Here is a 16,955-nt window from a genome sequence, read left to right as displayed (position 1 = left end):
ATATAGCTATACATATGTTGTCATGCAAAACCTATTTCTGTGTTAGTTATGTTGTGAACTAAAATACAACCACCTCAAAAAAAAAGAAAAAAAATACGTTAAAAAGTATGTTCAACTACATTTAGACTCCATCAGTTCTTTCTCTAGTGGGAGATAACATTTTTCATCATAAGACTTTCAGAATTGTCGTGGATCATTTTATTAATGAGAAAAGCCAAGTCATTCATAGTTGGGCATTACACAATGTTGCTGATACTGGGTTTAATGTTTTCCTGGTTCTGCTCATTTGACTTTGCCTGAGTTTATACAAGTCTTTCCAGGTTTTTCTGAAATGTGCACGTTCATCATTTTTTATTGCACCATATTATTCCATTACATTCGTATACTACTGATGAGCATCCCCTTAAATTCTAATATTTTGCAGTCATAAATAAGATTGTTATGAATATTTTTGCATTTGTGTATACCTTTTCTTTTTTATGATGTCTTTGGGATACAGAACTAATAGTGGTATTGATGAATCAAAAGGTATGTACTATGTGGTTGCCCTTTGGGCACAGTTCCAAATTGCTCTCCCGAATGACTGAGTCAATTCTCAATTTTACAAAGAATGCATTAGTGTCCCAATTTTCCCACATACTCTCCACCATATATCATTTTTCTTTTTTATCATATTAGCCAATGTGATTTGTATGAGGTGATATTTGAGAGTTGTTTTAATTTTCATTTCTCAAATCAAAAGTGATTTAGAGCACTTCTTCACATGCCCATAGATATCTTCGATTTCTTCATTTGAAAACTGCCCTTTCATATCTTTTGCTTGTGTCTTAATTGGGGAATGGCTTGTATTCTCATAAATTTGAAACAGTTCTCTATATATTTGAGAAATAAGGCGTTTATCAGCAAAAGCCTGTTGTAAAGATCTCAGCTTTCTTTCTAATCTTGGTTCCATAGTTTTGTTTGTACAAAAGCCTTTCAACTTAATATGACCAAAATTATCCATTTTGCATTTCATAATGTTCTCTAGAACTTCTTTGGTCATAAATTCTTTCTCTCCCCATAGATCTGACAAGTAGACTGTTCCTTCCTCTTCTAATTTCTTTGCTTTATTACCTATGTACCTTTCTAGCAAGATGTAGTTCCCCTTCCTTATCTTTTTAAAATTAGGTCTATTTTTACTTTTACTTTGTCTAAGATCAGCATTAGTACCCCGGTTTGTTTGTTTTTTGTTTTTTGTTTTTTTGTTTTTTTGTTTTTACTTCAGCTGAGGCATAATACACTCTACTCCAGCCCTTTACCTTTACTCTCTGTGTGGCTCTCTGATTTAAGTGTTTCTTGTAAGCAACATAATGTAGGATTCGGTTTTTGATCCACTTTGCTAACTGTTTCCATTTTATGAGAGAGTTCATCCTATTCACAATCACAGCTATGATTACTGTGTATTTCTCTCCACCCTATTTTCTTTCTGTTTGTCCTCTCTTCTGTCACCTTTTCCCTCTTCAGAGTTGTTTAGCTTCTGTCTACTGCTTTCCTTGTTCTCCCCTCTCTTCTATCAGTCCACCTCCATCCTCACTTTTGATTTCCCCTCCGACTTTCATATCTAATAAAATAGATTTCTTTATTTGACTCACTATGTGTATTATTACCTCTTTGATGAAAATAAGTTTCAGGGGATGCTGATTGCCAACCCTCCCATCCTTCCCTTCACTGTAAAAGATTTTACAAGCCTCTTCATGTCAAATAATTTGCCCCCTTTTACTTCTCAATTCCTTCTGCATTCAGCGTACTCCTTTATCATCCCTTAATTACTTTTATGTGTGATGGCAATCAAAATATGATCTTTTGCTGTTTTTGTTTTAGTATAATCCAGTGCCTCTGATTGAATCTTGCCTTTATCAGTCAAGAGTCTTTACAAGGAGTAAAGTACAGAAACAAATTTCTTTAACTAGAAACAGTGTACATATTTGTATTGCTATTTTTTTAATGCAATTAAAGATCTTTCCCATCCACTGATGGGCCTGTCTATAATGGAGGCTTGATTAAGGGAGTTGTTTGGAAAGGGGGAGGGGTCCCAGTTACCTTTTGCTTTTTTCTATTGAGGTAAAAGGGTTGTGGTGCCCTCTGCTCTAAAAAAAGGTATAAATACTTTGAATTGAGGTTTTACTTTGGGGCTTAGTTTTTGATAAGAAGGGTTGAGTGCCAGGTGAGGATTCTGGGAAGCATCTAAGGAGCCCCTGGCTTTGAGAACACAGATGTTGTGCTTCCCTCTCTGGTAATGAGAGTCAGACAGTTGGGGTCCAAGTGTCTTTGAATTCAGGCAGAGGAAGTTATGTCTGTCGATCTTTTGATTTCTCTGTATTTTCTTTGAAATTCAGGGTGTTGACTCACTGAACTAACTGAATGATATATACCATGTTAAAGGAATGATACATATACTTAATTAAAGTGATTGCTAACCCCTTGAAAGTTGCTTTCCTTTTATGAATGCAGATCTAAGAACCTGGGAAAGCAAGTCCCCCTGTGTATGTTGGGGTGCTTATGGATACATTATGTCATTCCCTCAAATTCATCTTATACCCATATCTTCTAAGTATTTTCTTTATAATATGTGTGCCTTTTTCATCAGACTGTTAATTACATTGTAATACTTTTCTTCTTGTGCTTTCATTTTATCTAGGCTTCTTTTTTTGTCATGGCTTTCAGGTTATCTAATAATGTTTAAATTATTTCTCCTTGATCTGTTTTCCAGGACAATTGTCTTCCCTGTGAGATTTCTCACCTTTGTATAATTTTTCTGCTCTTGAATTTTTTATTGTTTCCTGATTTCTCCTGTAGTCATTTTCTTCTACTTGCTTAATTCTAATTTTTATTTTGCTCAATGAGTTTTTGTACCTCTTTTTCCCCATTTGACCTATTCTGTGTTTTTTTTTTTTTTGTTTGTTTGTTTGTTTGTTTTTTTTTTTTGTTCTGGGAGGTCAGTTTCTGCCCTCTACTTTATTTCATTTTTGTAATTACATTTATTTATTTATTTTCAGTTTTCGGCATACCCTACCACAGATTTTCAAATTTCTCCCTTTCTCCCCCCTTTCCCCACCCCAGAGCAGCATGTATTCTGACTACCCTTTCCTCTTCCCTGTCATCTCATCCCCTTCCCTTCTATTTTCCTGTAGGGCAAGATAAATTTTCATACTTCATTACTTATATATCTTATTTCCTAGTTGCATATAAAAAGAAGTTTTAACATTTATTTTTAAAGCTTTGAGTTTCACCCTCTCTCCCTTTCCCCCTCCCCACATACTTTCATTGAGAAGACAAGTAATTCAATATAGGGTATACAGGTATGTAATGCAAAACACTTCTATAACAGTTATGCTGTGAAAGCCTAACTATATTTTCCTCTATCCTGTCCCAGCCTCCATTTATTCTATTCTGTCTTTTGACCAGTCCCTCTACTAAAGTATTTGCTTCCAATTACACTTTCCCCCATCTGTCATCCCTTCTATTATTCCTCCTTTCTTGTCCTCTTCCCCCCTCCTTTCCTGTAGGGTAAGAAACTCATATACCCAATTGAGTGTGTATATTATTCCCTCCCCCCTTCTCCTTACTCTCCTCCATTGTAAAAGCTCTTTCTTGCCTCTTTTATGTGAGATGATTTACTACATTCTACCTCTTCCTTTTTATTCCAGTGCATTCCTCTCAACATTTAATTTTATATTTTAGTTGTCATTCCTTCATATTCAGATCACCCTGTGCTCTCTCTCTGTCTCTGTGTGTGTGTATATATGTATATATACATACATATACACACACATGTGTATATGTACATATACATACATACACACATACATATACATATTTATATATACATATACCCACATACACAGACACACACACAAACACATATATATTCCCTCCAACTATTCTAATGCTGGGAAAGCTCTCATGATTTAAAAATATCATCTTTCTATGTAGGTATGTAAACAATTCAATTTTAATAAGTCCCTTATGGCTTCTCTTTCCTATTTACATTTCCATGCTTCTTGTATTTGAAAGTCAAAATTTCTATTCAGCTCTGGTCTTTTCAACAAAAATCTTGGAAGTCCTCTATTTCATTGAAATTCCATTTTTTTTCTCCTGAAGTATTATACTCAGTTTTGCTAGGTAGGTGATTCTTGGTTTTAATCCTATCTCCTTTAACCTCTAGGTTATTCCAAACCCTCTGATTCCTTAGTGTAGAAGCTGCTAAATCTTGTGTTATCCCGATTCTGTTTCCACAATACTTGAATTGTTTCTTTCTGGCTGCTTGTAATATTTTCTCCTTGACCTGGGAACTCTGGAATTTGGCTATAATATTCCTAGGCATTTTTCTTTTGGGATCTCTTTCCAGAGGTGATAGGTGGAGTTTTTTCCAGTTTTCACCCTCTCTTTCTAGAATATCTGGGCAGTTTTCCTTGATAATTTTTTGAAAGATATTGTCTACCTTTTTTTTTTTTTTTTGTAATGTGACTTTCAGGTAGCCCAATAATTTTTAAATTATCTCCCCTGGATCTATTTTTCCAGGTCAATTGTTTTTCCAATGAGATACTTCACATTGTCTTCTATTTTTTTTTTATTCTTTTGGTTCTCCTTAATAATTTCTTGATTTCTTATAAAGTTATTAGCTTCCACTTGCTCCATTATAATTTTGAAGGAATGATTTTTTTCAGTGAGCTTTTGGACTTTTTTTGCCATTTAACCCATTCTGCTTTCTAAGGCATTCTTCTATTCACTATTTTTGGATCTCTTTTGCATTTTGAGTTTGTCTAATTCTAAAGGTGTTATTTTCTTCAGCATTTTTTTGGGTCTCCTTCAGCAAGCTGTTGACTTGTTTTTCATGATTTTGCTGCATCACTCTTATTTTTCTTCCTAAGTTTTCCTCTTCTTCTCTTACCTTATTTTCAAAATTCTTTTTGAGCTCTTCTTGTCTAGAGACCAATTCTTATTTTTCTTGAAGGCTTTAGATACAGGAGCTTTTACTTTGTTGTCTTATTTTGGATGTATATTTTAGTCTTCTTCATCACCAGTCACGTAATAATCCTTTTTTTAGAAGTTTTTTTTTTTTTTACTTCAGAATTTTTGTACCTCTTTTACCATTTGACCAATTCTGTTTTTAAGCTATTATTTTTTTCAATTTTTTCTTCTTCTTCTAACAAGTTGTTGATTTTCCTTTTTCTTTCTTTCTTTTTTTTTTTTTTTTACAGTTTTCTTACTTTGCTTTCATTTCTTTGCCTAATTTTTTTCCTGTAAAATTCTTATTGGATTTTGAAAGTAATTTTTAGCTTTTCTTTTCTTTTTTTTTTTTTTGATAGCTACAGGTTTATCTATAAAATTGTCAAAAAAAGATTGTAAAAACAAAAATAATATGGTACAACTGTCACTGTGATAAAAATTAAAAGAGTCAAATAACTAATTAATACATACCATTCTTTGTGGTTCTGTAAAATTTAAAATACCCGCACATGTGAGATTACTGAGCCACTTGAATATTTGAATATTTATTTTGTTGTTCTTTCCTTTTGTTTCTGTTTTAATATTTGAATACTTGTAGTTGTCAAGGAAAGTTTTGATAAAATTTATTTTTTAAAAATAGGGGGAATTAATTCGCAAGACTATTGTCAGTGCTCCTTCAACCCCATATCTAGAATTGTGCTGGTAAGTGACTCTCCCAGGAAAAATTTTTAACATATTTTCCATCACTTTCTTAAGTCTAGACAATCAACAGAATAATAAATTGAGCCCTCATTTGTGGCATTTGCTTATTTTAGAGATTAAATGCTTTCACTGAATATTTAACAGTTGGCTTTCATGAGCTGGTACAAGCCAGTTTCCATGTCCCAGTGGACCATATCCCCACACAATCAAAGTTTAGTCTTCAGGCTGAAGGTTTCAAGGACTGCTGTGCTGATATCTGGCGCTCAGCAGCTCTCACCAGCTCGGTTTGGCTTATCTCCTGCTCAGCTGGTTCCTCCCGCTGCTCCTCAGGCTTCTCAGGTCCCTTCCGCCCGCTGCGCTGACCACACTGTGTTGTGTGCTGGGGGCTCACCCCCGTGGAACAGATCCTTCCCGTGGACCTTCCAGTCTAACCTGGGCTCCAAATCTATCAAAGTCTGTCACCCACTGGATTCTGCACCTCCAAAGTTTGGTCAGATTCTCCTTTCAGATGTATCCAGAGGAGTTTGTCCAGGAGCTTAGGTGAGTCCTTGTTTTCACTCCGCCATCTTGGATCCGCCCTGAATTTTTAGCTTTTCTAAGAAATCTTGTTGGGCTTGCTTTAAATTCACACTACTTTTTTGTGTGTGAGGCTTTGATTATAGATCTTTTGACTTTTTTTTTCTGATTTTGTGTCTTGAACTTCCTTGTTAGCAAAATAAAGTTTCACGATCTGCTTTATTTTACTTTTTATTTTATTCTCATTGATTATTGTTGCTGTTTGATCATTTTTCCATCCTATATCTTTACATGGAACTTTATGTTAATATTGGTTCCTGTTCTTAGCTGGGGAAGGGGAGAGAATGTAGGATTATTTTCTGAAACTTTATGCTTTTTCACACTGTTATTGTCAGTGTTATTTCTAGGAGTTTGAATGTTTTCAGTGCTTCCAAAGTGGTATGATTTGGGGAAAGGTGTAGTCACTATTCTTCTGGTGTTCATTCTGATCCTCACCCTAGAAGGGTCCCTCATCCCTAGGGATTACAATTGATAGTGCTTCCAAATATCTCTGATTCCTTGGGACCAGAAGAAATATAGCCCTTCAGGGCTTCCACTTTTTCTTCACAAAAGGTGCTCGCCTTTTCCATTTAACTATAACCCAGGAATGAATATAGCTAACAGAGCTGTCAAATGGTTGCCCTACAGTGTTTCCTCTCCCCCTTGAACTATGACCCAGATCTCTGTATAGGCATTACAATTGCCAAATGGTTTCTGGTCCTGCATCCAGTGATAGCACAGGGATTCCCTGATCCCCTTACCATCTCTGGCTTAGTAGTCTCAAAGCTATTTTCTTTTCTTTTGCCACCTTGTAGTCCTACCACTGGTGTTTCATCCACATAAGCTTCAGGTCAGCTTCTACTACATGTCAGAGATCCCTCTTTCCAAACTCTTAAGTTGTCTGGGAGTGGAAGTGTCTTCCTCTGACATTTGGTTGACTCTGCTTTCCAAGAAATCAATTTGAGGTGCTATTTTAGTATTGTTTTGAGGATAATGTTGGGAGGGCCTGGCTTACTGCTTTCTCTACTCCTTAATTTTGGCACTGCCCCTACATATAAGATTTTATTGACTTTTTTTTTCCATTTTACTATTTTATTATGTTTCAACATATATAAAAAAGAACACTTACAATACCACAAGAAAAAATGTGTTGAACCCCATTGAGCTCCCAAAAGAACACTTACAACACTACAAGAAAAATGCAACAGCCCTGTTTTATGTTTCTGAAACGTAGCAGGATATTGAGGGCTAAAAACAATAATGTGTCAACAACAAAAAAACAATTCTTCCCAAGATATGACTGCTACTCAGATTCCAGAATAAAGTTTGATTTTTTTTTTAAATCCAGGTTCATTTTGATTCAAGTTCCATTTTTATTTTATGAAAGTCAAACCTATAATGCTTTTGGAAAGTTTATGATGTAATCAATAAAACCCTAAGCATGTGAAAACTTCTTTCAGCATAATGGGTGGATGAGAACAATTTGTTCCAAAGTCCATGATAATAACTGACTCAGGTGCTATGGAGTAGTTAAATTTTGGTCAGATATCAAAGATACAAAGGTCATCCACTGGATCCCAGTCTATTTGTTGTTTTCTTGTCTTGCCACTGGATTTTGATGACTTTGGAAGAGAGAATGAAGCTGACAGCTAAATAAAAATATAATCAAGTATCTTTAAAATTCCAGCTGATGCTTACTACTTGAGTAACTTTTGGTGTTCATTAATCTCTTGAGACTTCTGTGTCCTGATTGATTCATCCTGAGATGAAATGAAAGAAGAGAGGGTTTGACTAAATGACCTCTCAGCTGTCTTCCAGTTCTAAATCAAAGGATCTTTTCTTTGATCTTCAAATTAGGGCATTATAAAAAAGAAAGCAAACTACACATTTCAATAACGTCTGTTCTACACTGAAGCCAATATAAAGAGGTGAGTATGAATCAGTATCATTTAGAAATATTTCTCTCCTTTCTCCCAAACTAGGTAATTAAGCAAAACATCACTCACTGCCCCTTTCCTTCATATACTATATTAACCAGATGATTGTGCTTTTCTAACCTATGCAATCTGGTTGCCCAAAATACTGATTGAAAGGAACTAAGAGAAGAACCAATGAATCCATGTAATGTGCATTTCATCCTTGGAATCCAGATTTTGATTTATATAAAAATGTACTAAACTCCCATTACGTTCTTAAGGCTAATCCATTATCTATTCATCTCTTCTACCCCTCCAGTAAGTTTTTCCTCATAATTTAGCCTAAGTTTTCATTTCCTTAATTTAGTCCCATTTCTCCTAATTATACCTTCTCTACCATGTTACATGCTTCTCCTATCTCTTTTTGTGTTTATAGTTTTGAAATATTCATAGACTGTTATTATCTTCCCCATTCATCATTGCTTAGCCAAGCTATATATATTTTTTTACTGCTTTAATCCTGCCTCCATTCTCTGGATCATTTTTCTTTCACAACCATGAATTCCTTCCAAGTTGTATACATCTTGCTGGCAGAGGAGCCCTTAGCTGAATGCACTATTCCAGGTGTAATTTAAAAGAAGGCAGTGATGATCCCTCACCCCCATGCTCTATAGTACAAGCCTAGTAATTTGTAGCACCCAAAATAGCTCTAGTCTCTCTTTTGTCATTTCCCCTTCTCTCCTGCATTATTCTTTGTGTCTCATTGCCACCACTATCCCTGGTTTGAGTCTCTCATTCCTCAATAATTGTGCTTATTATTGCACATAATTCATAGGACTTTCCCTTCTTGAATTTGATTATTTTTGCTTGTTTGTTTCATTTTTGTTGAGCTCAATGTTGTTAAAGATGTTTAAGAATCATTTAGAGGCAGCATGATGAAAATGATGAGAATGGTGGAATTTGTGTAGAGAGTTCTGGTTTAAAATCCTGCTGCCAACAGTAACTAGCTTTGTGGTCAGGAGCAGTTCTCATTTCTTTTCTAAGTCTCCAGATCTCTAAGAATAAAAGTTAAAAGATATTCCTCTATATAGACTTACCACATTGATGAAATGAAAGGTCCCTTAAAATATTAATTTAGGGAGTTGGTTAATGGGTTAAAAATGCAACGCAGGAGCTATTTACTCAGAGCACTACACAATGTCAATATGGTATGTGGAGAACTACATGTGTTATAACTGGCATTGTAATTAATCCAGTAGTCCAAGAACTCTGATTAAGTTCAAAATCAGACCCATAAATGGCAAAGGTAGCCTAAGGATAGCAATGTCTTTACTATGATAGAATTTGAATGTCAGCAATGTGAGATCCTCATTAATTCAATAACCATTTATTAGAAGCTTACTATGTGCAAGGCACTCTACTTGACACACTACAGAGAGGAAAAAATCCTTGCCCTCAAGGGATATCGAGGCCATGTCAAATTCAGTTTGTTAAAATATGAACTGATTATCTCATTTTGAAAATATAACCCTCATCTTCGTATCAGTGACACAATATTCTTCTTGTCTTCACTAGGTTAAAAAAAAAAATCTTTGCATTACCACTATTCAGAAGGCAGTTTTTGTTGTAATTTGTTGGGACATTTGAGCTATGTCTTGGCAGAAGTGAAATAAAGGTAAGTAAAGCCTTATAATTCAGCTACTAGGATCAGTTGTTCCTGGTTGTCGACCCCTGGCTATTTCTTTTTGACTTGTGTTTGTTTTATTTATGTGTTTGGTTTATTCCTCAGAAAATTGTGTGTTCTGGGATATGCTGTAAATTAGAGAGATTTTAAACAAAGGTATTATCCAAGTGTTCAGTGGTAATGAACTTGTGTCTTAAACTACTGCCTTGAACCTTAGCTACACCCCACCTATTTCCATGCTCAGTTGATCTCAATCCCAGTGTAAATACTTCCTACTTCTCACACAGAGAGTCTTCACTTGCACCATCTTTCTTTAAAGTGCTTTGATTATCACACTGAATGGCTAATCTAGCTCTCATGTTACATTCCTTTTTTCAGCATACCCATGTTGACTTTTATTGGTCTAATGACCAGCTCTTATATCCTTAAATATGCTTTTTCCCCCAAAAAACCCCACAAACATCCAAGGACATCTTTGTGCCTCTTCTTCTTTCTCATTTCTCTTTTGCTTTTATTGTGCAACTGTTTCTTTTTGCTGATTTCTTCAGCACCTAAATGACATCAAAACCTAATTACACTTATGTTTCACACACAGGAGATTATGCCTTCTGCCAGTAAAGATTGCAGCCTATTCAAGCCTTCTTATGCTCTGGGATTTCTGATAATTTTCTCTGTAGCTTTCCTATAGAGAATCTAGTCAATCTGGTGAGGGACTTCCTCAGGCTGTTTTACCATATTTTGGGTCTTGATATACCCCTTTCACCCTGTATCTATTTCTTCTCAATCTTGACACATAAATGTGAAAATATTCATGTTAAAGTGATATTTAATAAAAAAAAAACTGATGGTTTTGTAGGAGTTTTTTTTTTTTCCTCTGGCATTTGGGTGGGATAGAATCCCCAAAATACCGCAACAAACAAACCTGCCACCCAGGGTCACTCAGCCGTCAGACTCAAAATTGTTTGCATGCTACCATACCTCATACAAATCTTGACTTACAACCTCTTTGAAGTTGGGCCAGATCATGAAAATTCTCTCAACTTTAGTTTTCTTTTCAGTAAAATGAAGTGGTTGAATTCAATGACATCTGACACACTTATAATTCTAAAGGTAGGATTTCATAAATATTTGTTTACATTCCTTATAAATGTATCCCAAAGGAATGACACTAGGTGGTAATGGATAGTAGGCAGAGAAGTGTCTTCAAATCTGGGGAGATGAAGATTTAAATATTGCTTTTGATATCTAATGACTGTGTAATTCTGAGCAAATTATTTAGTGTTTCAATGTGCTGGGCAACTTCATAAAGCTATAAATTTCAGAAAAGATACCATTCTACATTGACAGAGGAGTTTCATCACCTGTGAATTCCATAGTTCAATGAAATCATATGTCCAGTCCTCAAAACTTGGAGTCATAAGTATGTATCATTATGTTTGAATTATTTGTCACTTCAATTTCACTATAAATAATGATTTCTGAATAATTTTTCATTAGCTTAAAATATTCTCCTTTAAACCTCTTAAAAAAAAAAATTCAGTCCTAGAAGTTAAGACATCACCTTGTGGTGAATTATAATTAGCTTTGAATAATTTACAGCATGTGATTAGTTAGAGGGATTTTTTTCAAAAGTAGCATAAAAAGTTACATCGAAGGTGATAATGATTAATTTTGAGTGATATCTCTTTGTTCATTTTAGCATGCCTATAAATGTTTAAAGAATATAAATTATAAAATTCATTTGTCTGTTTCTTGTCTTTAGTGATGCATTTTAATTATACTTTCATGTTTCTAAGCTTGGAATTGTAGATACTTTGCAAAGCTTACATAAAAATAATGTTCATAAATATCCATAAGGGAGGCACTGCTTATCCTGACATCAGGACTTCATAAATATTTGTTGATGGTAATGATGCTTGTTGATTGATCAAGATCAATCTATCCAACTTGGATCACAGTCTTTTTTTTTTTTTTTGGCCATTTCCACCTCTTTTGAATGAAATCAATACAAAACAAAAATCATTTATTTGAAGTGACAGAAGAAGAAAATAACCTAAAACTAATAGTACTGCTATACTAATTCCTTAAAACCTACTTTATCATGGGATGGAAGTGACTTTGTATTCTTGGTGTATTGTTTGAAAGCTAGTTTTAGAAGACTGATAATAAGATGATTAAATGTGTTCATAGGCAGATATGTATATTTCTGTATATGCCTCTATACATACATATATCTATCTTATATGCATATATACATCATTGTTGCTATTGCTTTTGTTCAGTTGTATGTAGTTATGTCCAACTCTTTGTGACACCATTTGGAGTTTTCTTGGCAAAGATACTAGAGTGGTTTGCCATTTTCTTCTCCAGCTCAGGTTACATTTACATTTATTATTGAATCAAAGAGGGTTGTTACTTATCCAGGGTTATACAGCTAGTATATGTCTGAGGCCAGATTCAGATTAATATTAATAATAATAATTAAAAATCATCAGCAACAAAGCTAACACTTATATAACACTTTTCATTTTGCAAAATTCTTCAGATAAAATCCGTTCCAAAAATTTTACTTTAGTTTTAAGTTTTAATGGTTTAAAACTGTACTAAGACATTGGGAACCTCTAGTATATTTCCCCTCCTCATAGAAACAGTAATAACAAGAAAACTAATCTTTATATAGTATATCATCGTTTGTAAAGATATTTCTATCTATCTATCTATAATATATATATGTACATCTATCTATATCTTTAATATTAATCTTGGAGGACATTGGCGGCATTAAAGTTTATTGAATAGGGTGTGCAATGTTCAGACCTACACTTAAGGAAGATGAAGGTGTACTGTTGCGAGGAGACATTTGAGTCATGGACATAGAACATGAAACTATTGTAATAATCCAAGAATGAGGTGATTAGGCCCTGGTCCAGCAGTGGTGGCAATGATAGGATAAAGGAAGACAATGACAGGATGAAGAAATCAATAAGGAAAACAGTATAGACAGTTAGTATATTGACACTATTCTCTTATACTTTCTGAAAATCTAGACATTTGGCCTTCCCAAAATGTTCTCTGTGTATATTCTAGCTATGCTTCTATTTGCAAAGATCTTAGAAAATCACTTTGAATAATTACATTCTCCAGAGAAGACCACAAAGGATGGCTGATTACAAGTAAACATTAAAGTCCTACTCTCCCTAACAACAAATCTATCAAAGACAATAAGAAAGCACTAGATCAAGCTAAATTCAGGAAATCTAAGGAAAAATCATAATAATTCATATTTTTTAAAAAGTATATCCTAGGACAGAATGGAGACAATTAGAGTGTTGGTATAGTTGGAGACACAATTTGACCCTCCTATTGTATATCAAGCCAAGGAGCAGTCATAGAACAAGTGGGGAAAAGAGACTGTACAGAAAACAGGAATGAGAGTGGACTAACAGCTTGATCATTCCAATAGAAGAACTTGTTCACAGAGCCAATGTGTAGTTAACAGTCTACTTGTACATGTAGGCAGAATACCTGTTATTTTATGCTAAGATAATTATTGGTCACAAGATTGAGTCTGTCTTTTGCAAATAAACTCAGCAGCTGTATGGCTCTGTCCACTGAACAAGGAGGTCCCTGACTGAACTCTATCTTAATCTAAGAATCACAGTTTAGTAGGCAGGAATTCAATTCAAAGGGGAAAAAAGTAATTCTATTCTTCATAACCGAAATAAGTTTCAAGATAGGGGGAAGGACCCATAACTAGCAATAGACAGTTGGAACACCAACTGTGGGCAAGACTACAGTTTTGCCACTCAAACTCAAAACAGATTAAGGGGCTTTCAAAACTCCAACTAGTAGGGCAAGGATCAGACTTCACCCTAAGTCAGACCATTCTGTGCACACTAGAAGTTTTAATTTCCCTTGAGATCTTCAAAGAACAGTGAACTCAATACCAGTAGAAAGTAAAAGCAGCATTCAAGGGGTGTGTGGGGTATGGCAATAAGAAAAGGAAAAAAAAAAAAAAAAACCTCGACATTTCTTCCAGATGTGCAGAGGACCTGGTCCTAAAACAAAGTCTAAATTTAGATCATTGGTCTGGAGGAATGAATGAGTAAATAAAACATACAAAATTAATCAATTGGTAAAGATTCATCATGATACTCTAGAAGCATAAAACACACAGTAACAACAATTCCAAAGCCATCTATAAGCAAAGCTTCAAGAAATACATCTAGGATAAAAATTCATCAAGAACTCAGAAGAAATGAATGAATAATATTTTAAGATATTAAAAATAATTTGAAAATTGAAATCAAGGCTTATAGGAGTTAACAGGAAAGCAAGTGTGTTATAAAGGAAAGACTTGTAAGATGAGTTCACAAATTATCACAAGAGCTGAAAACTTTACCTATGTAACAGACTTCCAGAAAAGTAGAATGGGTATGGGGGAAGGATTATTCCAGGTGGTGGAGTAGAAAAAAGCACTTCTCTGAGCCTTTCCAGCATTTCCCCCAAATGAGTTTATAATAGCACTTCAAATAATATTCTGGAGTGGCAGAGTCCAGAAAAGGTCAGAGTGAGATTTTTTTTTTAAAGATCAAGTCAATTTAGGAGGTGAAGAAGAGAGATCTGTGACTTGAGGGAGGAAGTTGGCCCAGAGCTTTTGTGGGTGAAATATCAATGGGGAGACTAGATGGTGGCAAGAGAAGCAGCAGTACATTTAGGATCTCCCAGGGCAGAGAAGATAAGGTGATCTGTCAATGGGCCAAAAAGAGATGATAGGGTACCGCTGCGCAGGTAATGGATGTAAGATCAAATGCTTTTTGACAATTCTGTTGCCTATACCGACTTCTGGGTAATAATTCAAGGGCAGTGAGGAGTACTTTTGGTCGAGAGAGTAGAAGCCCTGAGGAACAGCATCATTTTTCAATTCCATGAGATGAGAGACTATGTCAAAGGGATCAGGGGCCCTTCTAGTATAAGGACCACAGTGCAGATAATTTCCCCAAATCATACCAAATTTGAAGAACTAAAAACTTCCAAACACCTAGGAATAGTTTTGAAAGCAGTAGTGCAAAAAATATGAAGCTTATGGCAGTGCCCTCCATGGACATCCATACAGGGAACAGAATCCAACATTGATATAAAGATCCAAATCAAGAAATAAGATGGGAAAATGAGCAAAGAACAAAAAAAAAAAAGAAGTCAATGAAATGAATAGAATGTTAAAATAGCTAGATATGATAGAACTTGGAGAGAGGAACTGAATGGGAATAGAAACCTTTTTCTCTCCTTTGCATGACACCTTCACAAAATTGTCTGCTTTAGGGCATTAAAGGGCTTACAACCTAATGCAGAAAAGCAGAAATACTAAATGTATCCTTTATAAACTATACTGTGATACAATATATTTAATAAAGGGTCAAGGAAGCATAGATTAAGAATTTGAAGCTAAGTAACCTAATCCTAAAGAATGTCAGTCAAAAATGAAATCACAGAGCTAATCAATTATTTCATCAAAGAGAATGATAACAATGAGACAACATGCCAAAATCTGTGTGAGGCAGCCAACAGTAATAATTATGGGGGAATTTGTATCTCTGTAATAGATAGATAGATAGATAGATAGATAGATAGATAGATAGATAGATAGATAGATAGACAGACAGATAGATAGACAGATAGACAGACAGATAAACAGACAGACAGACAGGTAGATAGATAGATAGATAGATAGATAGATAGATAGATAGATAGATAGATAGATAGATAGATAGATAGATAGATAGATGGATAGATAGATAAAAGAGGGAAAGGACAGATCAATGAATCAGGCATGGAACTGAAGAAACTAGAAAAAAGAAACATTAACATCCACAAATTAAACACCATAAATGAACTTCAAAAATGAAAGTTCAGATTAATAAAATTGAAAATAAGAAAACTTTTGAACTAATAAGTAAAAGTAGGAGTTAGTTTTAAGAAAATATCAATAAGATATAAAATATTGGTTAATTTGCTTAAGAAAGAAATTACTAGCATTAAAAATGAAGAGTGAATGTACCATCAATGAAGGTGAAATTCAAGCAATTATTAGCAGTTATTTTGTCCAATTATACGTCAGTAAAACTGACACTCTAAGTAAAATAAAAAGAAAAACATTTACAAAAAAAAGTAAATTGCCCAGAGTGATCATAGAGGAAATAAAATATTTAAGTGATTCTATCTTAGAAAAATAATTTGAACAAGCTATGTAATTTTGAAATACTCAATGCAATAAATAGAAGTAAATTTAAAAAAATAAAATTAGAAGGGACTAAACAGAAGTTAGTAAATCCATCAACCAACATGTAATATTAAAACAAAATTTTGAAAAATAATAGAATATGATGTTAGGTTTCTACTATTAAAAACAATTAACGTAGAAAAGAGAACAAGGAGACATCCTTTGCAAAAGATTAGAATAATTAAAAGTCCAAAATACAAAATTCTTAAAAACGACAGAAAAAAAAAGTCTGGATGTTATATATAAACAAATCATCACAGAGAATTTCCTAACTTTGTCAGAGCCATAACGTAAAAATAGAAATAATGTATAAATATCTTCTTGAAAGAAACCTCAAAATGAAAAGTTCCAAGAATATCATAATCCAAACAGAGCTTCATCATTAAAAAGTAAAATAGTGCAAGAAGTATTAAAGAAGCTAATAACAGAGAGTGAGTCAGAATCACAAAAGATTTAGCTATTATGACTATAAAGTAAACAAAAAATAATAATTTCTAAAAAGTCCAAGACATAAGAATAATCCATATCAATCGTTAAAATTTCTATAATTTATGATGAAAGCTCAATTTTAAGAGATTGAAGGAGAAATCAAATTTAAAGTGATTGTAGAAATATAAAAACACTTGAGAATCATCTCCATGCTAAGACACATACCAGAACTAGGGTATGTGAATACAACTACCAAATGTCCTTTACTCATCTCAAGACTACTCTAAAAAATTAGAAAAAAGTAATTGATCATTAATTGCTTTAATGGAAAAACAGTCATCTTTCTTTTTGAAAGGCTGAAGGTATAAATCAGGATGGATGATGAACTTTAAGACATTTT

General features: G+C 34.1%; 1 long non-coding RNA gene across 1 annotated transcript in view; it reads left to right on the top strand.

Moving 5' to 3' along the window:
- Positions 1-16,955, top strand: part of LOC140531731 (uncharacterized) — a 43,587-nt gene that overhangs the window by 13,730 nt on the left and 12,902 nt on the right. The window contains exon 5 of the long non-coding RNA XR_011976413.1: positions 9,738-9,837. This is a non-coding gene — a long non-coding RNA (uncharacterized lncRNA). The remainder of the gene's footprint in view (positions 1-9,737; positions 9,838-16,955) is intronic.

The sequence above is a fragment of the Notamacropus eugenii genome, chromosome 3 (genome assembly GCF_028372415.1).
Source record: "Notamacropus eugenii isolate mMacEug1 chromosome 3, mMacEug1.pri_v2, whole genome shotgun sequence".
NCBI classification, from domain to species: domain Eukaryota; kingdom Metazoa; phylum Chordata; class Mammalia; order Diprotodontia; family Macropodidae; genus Notamacropus; species Notamacropus eugenii.
This window is presented reverse-complemented; position numbering and strand designations above follow the sequence as displayed.